The sequence below is a fragment of the Mus pahari genome, chromosome 5 (genome assembly GCF_900095145.1).
Source record: "Mus pahari chromosome 5, PAHARI_EIJ_v1.1, whole genome shotgun sequence".
In the NCBI taxonomy this organism is placed as follows: Eukaryota; Metazoa; Chordata; class Mammalia; order Rodentia; family Muridae; genus Mus; species Mus pahari.
The window spans coordinates 102,481,293-102,494,606 of NC_034594.1; the positions used below are offsets into that span (position 1 = coordinate 102,481,293).

A 13,314-nucleotide genomic window follows, 5' to 3' on the forward strand; every position below is an offset into this window, starting at 1 on the left:
AGAGAAACCCTGTCTCGAAAAAACCAAAAAAAAAAAAAAAAAAAAAAAAGAATAAAACAAAACTCCTGATGCCAGCAAGTATCTTTAGATACACGCTTCTGCGGGCTTTGGCTGGTCTTTCTCTAGGCAGTCTACTAAAATGGAACCCGCGCATATAAGGGACTTGTGGAGACGTTATCTGAGTATGTATGTCCAATTTCAAGCATGGAGAATTTACTTCGGTGGCAAGTTCCCTGTCAACCAACGGCTGGTCACTGGGAGGTAGAATCTCACACAGGCGAGTTGCAGGGGGAGGAGGCTGCTCATCTCACTGCAGCTAGACAGCAGGGGTGAAGGCACCATGTATTGGAGATACCCTTTCAGAACACACTTCTGCGAGGCACCTTTCAGCGAGGCTCTAGCCACCCTACTCCACACCACTTCCCAATGATATCAGTAAGTCACAAATCTGTGAGCCAGTTCGGCCACTGATGAGATCAGTACGGGTCTGATCTGATCAACTCCTCAAATTCCGAGGTTAGCAAGAAAGCCTGTAGCACAGGGGCCTTGGGGTACTTCAGACCGAGACAACACAGGAGGGAGAAGGAGAGAAGAGAAAAGAAATGAGGGCTGGGTAAGAGGAGAATGTACTATTGTTTGGAAGATGGTTCGTAAAATAATTTCATGCAAATACAAAGGGATTAAGGAGAAAAGGGGAGAAAATTAAAGACTTTAAAGATGGTTAAGGCTGAAGAAAACTTGGTTTACATTCTTAAATTGAGCTAGTGAGGCAGGCATAGTGACAGGCAGATAGAGAAGTAGACAGAGGCCAGGTGAAATGGGAAATTCCTTGTCTCTAAGATGGAGAAGTGTGCGGCCAGCTTTATGTCAATGCGATACAAGCTAGAAGTATTTGGGAAGAGAGAGACTCTCAACTGAGAAAATGTCCTCAAAACACAGGCCTGTAGATGAGGCTATAGGGCATTTATTGATTAGTGATTGATAGAGGGCGTAGCTTGTGGTGGGTGGTGCCATCGCTGGGCTGGCTGTCCTGGGTTCTATAAGAAAGCAGGCTGAGCAAGCCATGAGGAGCAAGCCAGTAAGCAGCGCCCTTCCTTGGTCTCTGCATCAGCTCCGGCCTGCAGGTTTCTGCCTTGACATGCCTAGATGATGGACTTATATGTTGTTAGGTTTTCCTCTTCAAGATGCTTTGTGGTCAAGTGTTTTATCAAAGCAACAGAAATCATAACAAAACAAGAAGGTTCTGGAAGAACCTGAAGTGACAGGCTCAAGAGCACAAGAGGGAAGTCTAAGAGAACAGAATGAAATGGAGAGACTGATGTAGAAAGAATCAAAAAATTACAAATTAACATTAAATGGGCATCCTTAGCTACAGTCATTCCAAGTTATCCAGAAAGAGTAAGAGATAAAGATGAAATGACTTAAATTTAAAATATAAATATACTCTCTCTTAATTGTTAATACTAATTACTGACTGATTGTGGTGGTATATGCGTGCAACTTCTGGAGATTGAGGCAGGAAGGTTACAAGTTTAAGACCGGCCTGGACTGGTTAGCCTGGACTCAAGGATTAAAAAAATAAATAAGAGGGGGTGGGGCTGGAAAAATGGTCCAATGTTTAAGGTTAAAAGTGCTTGCTGCTCTGCTAGAGGACTCAAGTTCCAGAATCTACACTGTGTGCCTCACAACTGCCTGCAATTTCAGGCTACCTGATGCCCTATTATGGTCCCCACAGGCACCTAAATGCGTGCACACACATGTGTATGTGTGTGTGTGTATATATATATATATATATATATATATATATATATATATATATACACACACACATATATATATACACACACACATATATACACACAAAAACACACACATTCATACATACAAATAAAGATAAATGTTTTAATAATCAACAAAAATTTGGCTACTGAGAAATTTTGGATAAAGATGGCGGGCTGAACTCACTCAACCCTTATTCCCTCTTAGTCTAAGAAGAGCAAAGAACACAAAGGGCAAGAGCAAAGTCTACGGAAGCTAAGAAGTAGATGGTGCCCGATAAGTGACTCTCCCAGCTCACAGCGTGGAATGCACGGGAATATCTGGTCTCCGCTGCAGTCAGGTACAAGGCCAGGAGGGGTAGGGCGACGGGAGCTAGAACAGAGAAGCTAAGAGAAGGAAGAAGTGGACGGTCGTGCCAAGCCTGTGCCTCACCCTGTCTACAGGTTCTATGCCACACATACAGAGTCCCCACACGCTGGCAGCAAACTGGAGACACAGCTGTCAGATGGGGTGAAGCAGAGCTTGTTTGGGTAAGTGGGATCCTGGACTGAGAGCAAGCAGTATTGTGTGAAGGCGTGCTTAAAGAAGACACACTCGAGCCGGGCGTGTTAGTGCACGCCTTTGATCCCAGCACTCAGGAGGCAGAGGCAGGTGGATTTCTGAGTTCGAGGCCAGCCTGGTCTACAGAGTGAGTTCCAGGACAGCCAGGGCTACACAGAGAAACCCTGTCTCAAAAAACAAAAACAAAAACAAACAAAAAAAAGAAGACACTCAGCATGCAATCCCCAGTAAAACAGTGATGCATGGCAGGGCCTAAAGACAGGGGTAGTTATGAGGGTTCTACACTCATGAATCAATGATGCTATTTACACAAAAGCTGGAGACTACAAGCCATCTTTTATTCTCTCTACTCCATTGCTCTTTGCCTTCTGCTGTGGGATAAAGCAGCATAAAGGCCTTCATCAGATGCTGACACCTTGATATTGGACTTTCCAGCCTCCAATATTGTGAGCTAAATAACCTTTCGTTGTTTACAAATGTTCCAGTCTCAAGTATTCTGTTATAGAAGAAGCATAACATCCCTGTTATGGAATCAGGGAGTGGGCATAATGCATAAACATAAAATTGTGACAATTAAATTAAAATTATATTAATAGGAACTGAAGGACTGAGTATATAGTTCAGTGATAAAGCACATCCTTGCCTAGTGCATACCAATTTCTAGGTTTGATATTTAGCAGGAAGGAAGGAAGGAAGAAAGAAGTGCAGAGGGAGGGAATGAATGAAGAAAGGAAGAAGAACAGGGGGGAGGAGGAAGAATAGGATGAAAAAGGAGGGGAGAGGAAGAAGAGGGGAAGGACAAGGAAAGAAAAGAGGGGGAAGGAGGGGAAGGACGGGAGGGGAAGGAGGGGAGGAGAAGGAGAAGAGAGGAAGGAAGAAGAAGGGGGGAGGCAGAGGGGGAAGGACGGGAGGGACGGGAGGGGAAGGAGAGGAGGAGAAGGAGAGGAAGGGGAGGCAGGAGGGAAATGAGGAAGAAAGAAGAAAAAGGAGGAGGATGATTTTGGAAGTCAATAACTCTGAAGAAAATGAACTGAAGCCGGGCATGGTGGCACTCGCCTTTCATCCCAACACTTGGGAGGCAGAGGCAGGTGGATATCTGAGTTCGAGGCCAGCCTGGTCTACAGAGTTTGTTCCAGGACAGGCAGGACTACACAACAAAAGCCTGTCTGGGGGGGGGGGGGAATTAGTCCAATAAGGGCTGGAGAGATGGCTCAGCGGTTAAGAGCACTGACTGCTCTTCCGAAGGTCCTGAATTCAAATTCCTAGCAACCACATGACGGCTCACAACAGCTACAGTGTACTCATACACATAAAATAAATACATAAATAAATAAACCTTAAAAAAAAAAAAAGAAAATGAACTGAGTTGCAGAGGAAAGGAAACCTGATAAATGAGAACAAAGATGTAATTAAACACAAGCAAGACACTCTGGCGTGCTTCCACACAGCAAGGGGTTGTGGTCACCACAGTGTGTATGTCAAAAAGCTAGAGCCAGGAGAAAGAATTTTAAATGTTTTCACCATAAAGAAAGACAAACAACGTACTACACGTTTATTCTTAATTAGACATTCCATATTGTAATACTATATCACATGGCATAAAAAACAAGCCAACAGTATATCCCATGGTTCACCGGCAAGTATTTTAAACATGGGTTTAGTAACAAATGTAGTGAATACTGATCAGGGCAAAATTAGCATAATTTAAAAATTTAGGAAAATTATATCACTTGAATGGAAGAATGGAATGAGACAGTAATGTATCTAGAGGGGAACAGAGATGCAAGGAGGTAAAATTTTATCCTGTTTATTGACAAACCCATTGATAGAGCTGAAAAGTGTAGTGTGAGCAGTAATGCAAACTAAGATGCACAGTGTTGAGGTTTGAATGAGTTAAAACAAACCACACAGCAATACTCAGCTTTTACAAACACTGAAAGTGGCTGCTACTGGGGAATAAATTAAGAGTTATTTTTTGAGTGACTGTTTACAGCTTTAGTCATATTTAACATTAAAAATTAAAAATGCCTATCTAAAATGTATATGCATTAACTGCAAAGTCTCAAGCATTATTTTACAAACTGCATTTTGTATGTCTAAATTTTCTGAACAATGTAATTCATCATATAGCGAGCCTGGAGGCTGGAAAGAACTTTAGCCTTGGATGTCGGTGCCTCAGAAAGTGGAAATGAAGCTCTCTCAATACAAGCTGCTATAATTTCCAGATATGTTGTCATGGCAACTGAAGCACTTTAATAAAGTGCATGTTTGCCTAAAGAGCTATATTTACAGGGATACGCTTTTCAGTGAGTATATGTCAAGTTGGAGTGCGTAAAGCACCTTCATTACAATCCCAATCTAGACTTAGAATCGGAGCAATTGCTGTAACCTGGGCTCATATACATTCTTATCCAGTGAGCGCTTCCCACCTTCCTGTTTTCAGCTACCCCTCATCATGACCAGAGCTCTCCCCCACTACCCCTTAACCCACTGCTTTAAAAAAGGCTTATGACTAGAGGCTGGGGAGATGCCTTAGAGGGTAAGAGCTCTTGCTACAGAGGCATGAGGAAGCGAGTCCAAATCCTCAGCACCATCTCGAAGCTGGACAAGGCTGTGCATGCCTGTAACTTCATTTTTAGGGAGCTTCCAGTTTGGTGAGAGACCATCTCAAGGGAATATGCCGAAAAATAGTAGAGAAAACCACTCAATTTCTTTCATTAGCCTCTGAACCCATATACATGAACACCTTCACATACATGTGCACACACATGCATACACCACACACACACACACACACACACACACACACACACACACACACACACACACAAAGTAAATGGTCAAAAATACTGAGAATAACTGCCTGAAAGTGTTTAGCCATAGATGTTACATATATGTCCAGCCTTCCCACTTCTACCCATGCCTGAGGCTCAGGGAACATTTCAGAGAAGGTGGGGCAGGAAGAATAAAAAGAGGCTAAGGCTGTGAAAATGGTGTTCTGCAGATGAGGCATGGCTCTGGCACATATGAATTCACAGCAGCCATGGTTACCTGTGTAAGACCAAGGGAGTTACTACTCCGGTGTGGAGGAGGGAGGGACACCTGAGAGCCCATGTCTAGGTAAGGATCTGCTGGCAGCTCATGGCTATTGGGAGAGAGAGAGTCACTTTTCTTTGGAATTGTGGCTATGAGTAGGTTGCCCCTGCCCTAGAACATGAGCAGCACTAACTGGCCTCAGTGGGTTACACTAAAAAAGAGGGGCATGGAGTAGAGGGGGAGATGCTCCTGGGGAGCGAGGGAGTTTTCATGAGGAGCAGTGGGGATGGATATGACTGATATAGTGTGTGTATATTATATATATATATATATATATATATATATATATATATGACATATTTGAAGAATAATTTTAAAAGGAATAAATAATGACTAGATGGAGTTTGGCATACATAGGTCATAAAGGCAAGGTTGTTTGTATGATGTGTGTGTGTGTGTGGGCGCATACACACATGCTTATGACATTTAATCATTTAATGGATACCTAAGGATGCTTTTTGAAATGTTAATTCTTTTACAGAGTATGGTTGTACATAATTTTAGACAGAGCACTAAGGAGGCAGAGACAGGTGGATCTCTGTGAGTTTGAGGCCAACCTGGTTTACAGAGTTCCAGGTCAATTAAGACTAAATAGTGAGACTCTGCCTTGAAAACAAACAAACAAGCAAACAAAAAACAAAAAACCCCAACCCCCCCAAACAAACAAAATTTAGTGTCAAGAGAGATAAAGAGGTTCATTTTGATAAAATATAAAAAATAATAGGAGTCTGTTTACTAGATTTAGCACAGCGACTTAAACATCATTTGAGAAGTTGATTTCTAGGAGCAAATGCTTTTGGAGTATAAAATAACTCAGTGTAAACAGACTTTAGGTTCCTGAAGTTGATGATTGCATGGATTGACATTTTGTTTTACTTTTTAAAGACTCATTTTATTTATAGTTATGTGTTATATCTATGCACATGAGTGTGGGTACCCACAGAAGTCAGAGGTGTCAGAGACTCTGTAGACAGAGTTGCCAGTGGATGGATGCTGGGAACTGAACTCAGGTCTTTAGAACTTGCTATTAAATGAGCCATCTCTCCAGGGCTCAGGTGTACATTTAAAATGCACTTTTCCTGTCTTTCATTCTAAGTAAACATTGCAGTGTCATATTTTAAATGATCGGAACAAGTGTTTGCTTGCTACACTATTAGGTGTGTGTGGTGGCAGGTCCCAGTGAGGACTGGTACCTTGGTGACGCTGGCTCAGGTTTTGTGCTAGTGGCAGATGCACAATTCACCACTGCTCTATTTTACTGAGATGAATAACGTGTTTGTCAGGTAAACTTAGGTAACTGGTGGAGGCCACAGACAATAGCTTATTTAATGAAACAGGATATTTTTAATTGTTGGTTTGAGAGGGGGATCTTGCTATAGAGCATGCTGGATATGGAGCTCATGATAATACTCCTGCCCCTGACCACTGAGTGCTGGGATTAGTGGTGTGTGCTGCCACATTTATTTGGTAATGTTTTTTATTAACTGTGTGTGTGTGTGTATGTGTGTGTGAAACTGCATGTGTGTAGGTGCTTACAGAGGCTAGATGAGGAAATTATAGATGGCTGTGAGATGCCCAATGGAATTGAACTTGGAAACTGCAATAGCAGCAAGCCACTCTGAGTCGTGTCTTTGGCCTCAAATTTTCTAATTTTTTTGTTTTGTTTTGTTTTGTTTTGTTGTTTTTTTGAGACAGGGTTTCTTTTTGTAGCCCTGGCTGTCCTCAAACTCAGAAATCCGCCTGCCTCTGCATCTCAAGCGCTGGGATTAAAGGCGTGCGCCACCACTGTCCTGCGATTTTTCTAATATTTTTAAAGAGGTATATATATCATACTTTCTGAAATAAAAACTGTGAAAAAATCTATACTGCATTGAAGACCTGATCAAAGTTATTTAAAATTGTCAGTCTTAAATCAAATAATAAGAGGACAAAGGCATGAGAAGAGAGAAACATCATTTCAGTCTTATAAAAGCAAGACCAGGCTTCGGTCTGCTTCTTCCGGTTCTCAGCTAAGGCTTCTTGACCTTGGCCTTGTGTTGTCTTCCTGCCCTTGTCAGTTCTGCCATTCTAGGAAGAAGAGTCCTACGACCTCCATTTGCCAGGGTCCTTCACACTTGAGAAGTGGTCACCTTGGTGAGCTGACAGGGTGTTCTTCCTTCCAGATTGGATGTGTAAGTTCTTGGCAAGCCTAAAGGCAAGAATCCCTTCATGTCATAGGATGGAAGATGGCTCCGTGAATAAGGCACTTACTATACCTGTACACATGCACCATGCCACTGCCATGCCAGCACTCATACAAATGCATACCCACATTCATAAAGATAATATTAAAAAGAAAATTCAGTCAGGTCAGTTTTGTGAGAAGCAACTGTTCATCCACTTATTTCTTCAACCTGCACAAGTTCCCATTTGCCCTTGTAGTTGGGTCTGAGCCCAATTTCTTTCCTATTACAGAAGAGTATTTGCCTAATTGCTGAGTATTTGCCTATATTGCTTTAGAGCTCAGCAAGTGTCACTGTGATTTCTGCTTTAACAGGCACAGCTTTTAGCTAAGGGAAGGCAGGCACAAAAGAAGCTCCCAGATGTGCTAGATTTACAACAGTTCTGGGGATCCAAACTCTAGTCCTTATGTTTGTATGGCCAGCACTTTAACCACTGAGGAATCTTGGTCCTAACTGCAGATTTTTTTTTTTTTTAAAGATTTATTTATTTATTATATGTAAGTACACTGTAGCTGTCTTCAGACACACCAGAAGAGGGCGTCAGATCTTGTTACGGATGGTTGTGAGCCACCATGTGGTTGCTGGGATTTGAACTCCAGACCTTCGGAAGAGCAGTCGGGTGCTCTTACCCACTGAGCCATCTCACCAGCCCCTAACTGCAGATTTTAAGCATCTGGGACTCCTGTTAGTACTGTTTCCTCTAAGATGATATTAGAATTTTATCTGCACTTTTTAAATTACTGCTGACTGCTTCTTACTAATGATGGGAGGCAGGCTGCTCCTGGTTCAAAGCCAAACTTTCCCAAACCACAGATGAGGCAGAGGAATAAGGCCTCTGCAACTCCTCCTGGGCCCTGGGCAGCAGGAAATACTGTAATGACCTTATTATCTCTCACTGCATTTTTAAGTGGGATTCTACTTATGTTAAGCTGCTAAAGCAATTAAATAGGAAACACACTTTGTGCCTAAAGGGAACATGTTTAAATAAATTTCCCTTCAGCAAATACAGCTCTGAAGAATGCTACCATCCCCAAAATGACAAGAAAATTTAAATTACAGGTTGGTTTTTAATAATTTTCATTAAAAAAAAAAAAACCAAAGCTGGCATTTCTCTTGAAATGGTTTTCTCTAAAAATGAGACAGTATGGTAATATGCCCCCAAATAAGTGATAATTGGCTGAACCAAATATACTACATCTATCTTGTTTTTAAAAAGATTTATTTGAGGGCTGGATTTAAAGCACTTGATGCTCTTGCAGAGGACTCAGGTTCAGGTCCTACCACCTACATGGTGGCTTATAACCATCTGAACTGCAGTCCCAGAGGATCGGATGCCCTCTTCTGCCCTCCATAGGAACTGCCTGCACATAGTGCACAGACATACATTTAGGCAAACCCTACACATAAAATAATTAGAGCTTTTAAAAGACTAGTTTTTAAACTTATGTATACACATGCTAGCGCAGATAACCACAAGAAAATATTGGCTTCTCTGGAGCTGGAATTACAGGTGGTTGTAGGCCACTTGATGTGGAGGCTTAAAATCCGACTCTGGTCCTTGGCAAAGGGAAATGTGCTTGCGTAACCCCTGAGCCAGTTCTCCAGCCCCAAATATCTGCCACCTCCCCAGAGTGTATTATGCTGAATCTAATTCTGAGGAATCTTCATTTTTATCAATTGCATTCATAGTCTAAGTATTATAAAGTAAAATAAAATAGATACATTAAAAAACAAAACAAAACAAAACAAACCCTATGGGCTGGAGAGACGGCTCAGCTGTTAAGAGCACTGATCGCTCTTCTAGAGGTCCTGAGTTCAATTCCCAGCAGCTACATGGTAGCTCACAACCATCTGTAATGAGATCTGATGCATTCTTCGGGTATGCATGAGGACAGCAACACTGTGCTCATAAAAGTAAATCTTAAAAAAAAAAAAAAAAAAAAAAAACCAAACCCAAACCAATAAATAAATAAATAAGTCCCTATGTTTCTTGTTCTGGCTGGACAGCTCATGGTAGAGGTGCTGGCCTAGTTTTGGTTGCTTGGTTACAGCAGTTCTCAGTAATCTTTGTGAGTTTGCTCAAACTGCTTCATCTGCTGGAACTGTAACCGACCAGCCGCAAAGCCTTCTCTTTTCGGCGAGCTACATCTCCTTGCACTTTCCTTGAGACAACTTGTTAGTAGCCTTCTCCTGGGTGCTTCCCTAGCATCTAGGTTAGAAGCAGTAAGCAAAGCCTTTTCTAGGTGAATATTTGTTTCACTGGTCTCTCCAAAAGGCTGCAAATTCTGTAAGAAGCAGACTCCATCATTTTTACCACATCCTTCCAGCAGCATGTCATAATAGGGACTTCAAGCTATTAATCAGGAAACATACTTTTTTTGTTTTTTAAAAGGAAGCCTCAACAAGAATACACAAACTGTAATAACCAATCTTCAATTTAATTTTCAAACTGGCATGGGAGAACTCGACAACACATTTTGTCATAGAAAAAAGATGTAGCTTATAACTAGTTACCTCCTAAAAAGCCTTCTTAGCCTGTATGTTAGATAACTGTATTATTCAGAGTCATAATAGACTCTAACTATTGGAATCCAGTAACATGGGGGGAATTGTATCGTGTACCCCCATTTTGTAATGGTAGGACCTCAGGGGTTCTGGCTGGATCCAGGAATAGAAAACAGCCCAAAACACATTAGTGGCTGAAAACAGAGGCTCTGGTGTGGAGAAGGATGACTAAAGACAGTAGAGGTGAGGCCAGGGACTGGGTATTTGCTTCACTTTATTTTTAAGAATGTAACTCAATCTGAGAACAACTGATTTTAGTCTCCTTTCTTTTCCTTCAAGGGTTTTGACTAATTAGATGTCAACTTCCTACTAATGGTGACCACTTACAACTTACAATCACATCTTCTTAACACAGGGTGGAAAAAATCCCCTAAAGAGTTCTTTCTCTTATTTTAAAGCAGTAGTATGTACTTAGCATTAAGCACAAAGACAGATAAGTAAGCAAACAAACCAAACAAGAGAAGAAGATGGTTGTTAACTCCTAGAAAGGCAGTATCTGTCAAGGAAACGTCGCGACGGCTGGAGCGTGACATGCCTAGCTGTCGCTGCACTGTGCACAGGGATCACTGATCAAGTGAGAGCTAAGGAGGAACCCAGAGCTGTAGCAGGGAACCAGAGGTGGGTGAGAGCTGAGAGCTATACACACTTTCTTCTGATTCACGCCTTGCACGCTTATTCTCATAATTTTTTCAAACACAATACAAAAGCAGTGTAAAATTAAACTTTAACTTCCATATTTTCCTTTGAAATTTATGTCCTTTACTCTACCTGAAAAACTGCCATACTCAAAGAATGGTAATTTTTTTTATTCATGTAGGTTACTAAGAGTAAAATTTTAGTTTTCATGTTTAAGTTTATGACTGACTTCAAGGTAATGTGTACATGTGTGGATTGGTGTTGGTTCACATCTGCAAGACCAGCACTAACTAAGAACGGGAAGTGCAAGACCAGCACTAACTAAGAATGGGAAGTGCAGGACCAGCACTAAGAACGGGAAGTGCAGGACCAGCACTAACTAAGAACGGGAAGTGCAAGACCAGCACTAACTAAGAACGGGAAGTGCAAGACCAGCACTAACTAAGAACGGGAAGTGCAGGACCAGCACTAACTAAGAACGGGAAGTGCAAGACCAGCACTAACTAAGAACGGGAAGTGCAGGACCAGCACTAACTAAGAACGGGAAGTGCAAGACCAGCACTAACTAAGAACGGGAAGGCAGCACTTGTACAGCGTGAGGGAAACCTGGAGACAGTGTAGGGCACTGCTTCAAACAGCCAACAACAAAAAGAAAAGAGAAGGAAGGAAAGAGATGACAGGAAGGAAGGAAGGAAGGAAGGAAGGAAGGAAGGAAGGAAGGAAGGAAGGAAAGAAGGAAGAGCGGGAGAGAGGAAGGAAGGTGAACACAGGCAGACAAATGGGTAGACTTATAAACCCATAGTAATTAATTTGCCTGTAGCCTAAGGTAAGATTTATAGGTCATGAAAACAAATTAGGGTTCAGAAACAGACACATACACACACACACACACACACACACACACACACACACATATAACTCATTGGTTTATTTTTTTTAAAGAACTTGTCCTAGTTACCTGTAGCTATTAGCTTGACATAAGCTACAGTCACCTGATAAGGGAGAACCTTAATTGAGAAACTGCCTATGTGAGAACAGTCTATAGGTATGTATGTTCTGCACTATCTAGACTGATGACAGATATGTAAAGGCTTAGCCCACTGTGGGTGGCAACATCCTTAGGTAGGTGGACTTGAGCTGAGTATGAAAACTAACTGAGAGCTGGAGAGACACAGCAATTCAGAGTGCAGCCTGGTCTTCTGGGGGATTCCAGTTTTTATTTTTAATGATTTATTTATTTATTTTAGATATATAAGTACACTATAACTATCCTCAGACACACCAGAAGAGGGCATCAGATCCCATTACAGATGGTTGCTGGGAATTGAACTCAGGACCTCTGGAAGAGCAGTCATTGCTCTTAACCACTAAGTCATCTCTCCAGCCCTCCATCTCAATTCCCAAGAGGTACACACATGTGGCACACAAACATACATTCAGGCAAACACTCATACAGGTAAAATAAAATTAAAGTGAAAAAAATACAAAGAAAAGGCTCTATTTAAAAAGCAAAGCAAAGCCAGCCAGCCAGCAAGCAGCATTTCCCTATGGTTTCTGATTCTAGCCTCCTCCTGCCTTGAGTCCCTGCTCTGACTTTCTTCAAAGAGGTGTTAGGACCTGAGATGATCCTTTGTCTATTCAAGTTGCTTTTGGTCAGATTGTTTTAGTACAGCAACAAAGATCACACTAGAGACATGATCAAAATGTACTGCATGAAAAAGATTTTTAATAAAAAAAAAATGAAACTAGAACAAGTGCCAAAGAAATCCAATGAGGAAAAAAAGGTTTCTAAAAATGAATGTTAAACACACATGTACACACACAGCAGACACACACTATGATTCAACAAGGGAGCATGGTGACAGCACAGTGAGACACTAAGATGGCTCAATGGATAGGACAATAAAGCACTGAAGACACAATGGGGCACTGGGAACAAAGCATTGTAGGAGAGCACTGCAGTGAGAAGGCTGAACCTGTCATGGAACAGTGAATCACTGTGACAGCACAGTGGAACAGTGTGAGGGAATAACGCAACACAGTGACAACTCAATGGAGCAATACAGTAATACAGAATTGTTATGGGACAGTAGAGCACTGAGATAGGACAAAGTAATGAAATAAGGGAGATACATGATGGTGCAATAGAATACTGTAATGGAACAATGGAGCACTGCGTTAAGAGCTGGAGCAATGGCACTGTGATGAGAAAATAAGGCACTGTGATAGAACAGAGCATTATGATGACAGAATGGAACACTGTGATAACAGAATGGAGCACTGTGATGACACAATGGATCACTGTGATGACACAGAGGAGCACTGTGATGACACATGAGAACTGTGATGACATAGTGGAGCACTGTGATGAGATAGTGGAAAACTGTGATGAGACAATGGAGAACTGTGTTGAGACTGTGGAGAACTGTGATGAGTCAGCAGAGCACTGCGAGCA

The 13,314-nt window shown here is 41.8% G+C and overlaps 1 protein-coding gene across 2 annotated transcripts in view; it reads right to left on the reverse strand.

Annotated features, from left to right (window-relative positions):
- Window positions 1-13,314, reverse strand: part of Zranb3 (zinc finger RANBP2-type containing 3) — a 142,696-nt gene that overhangs the window by 45,202 nt on the left and 84,180 nt on the right. The window lies entirely within an intron of this gene.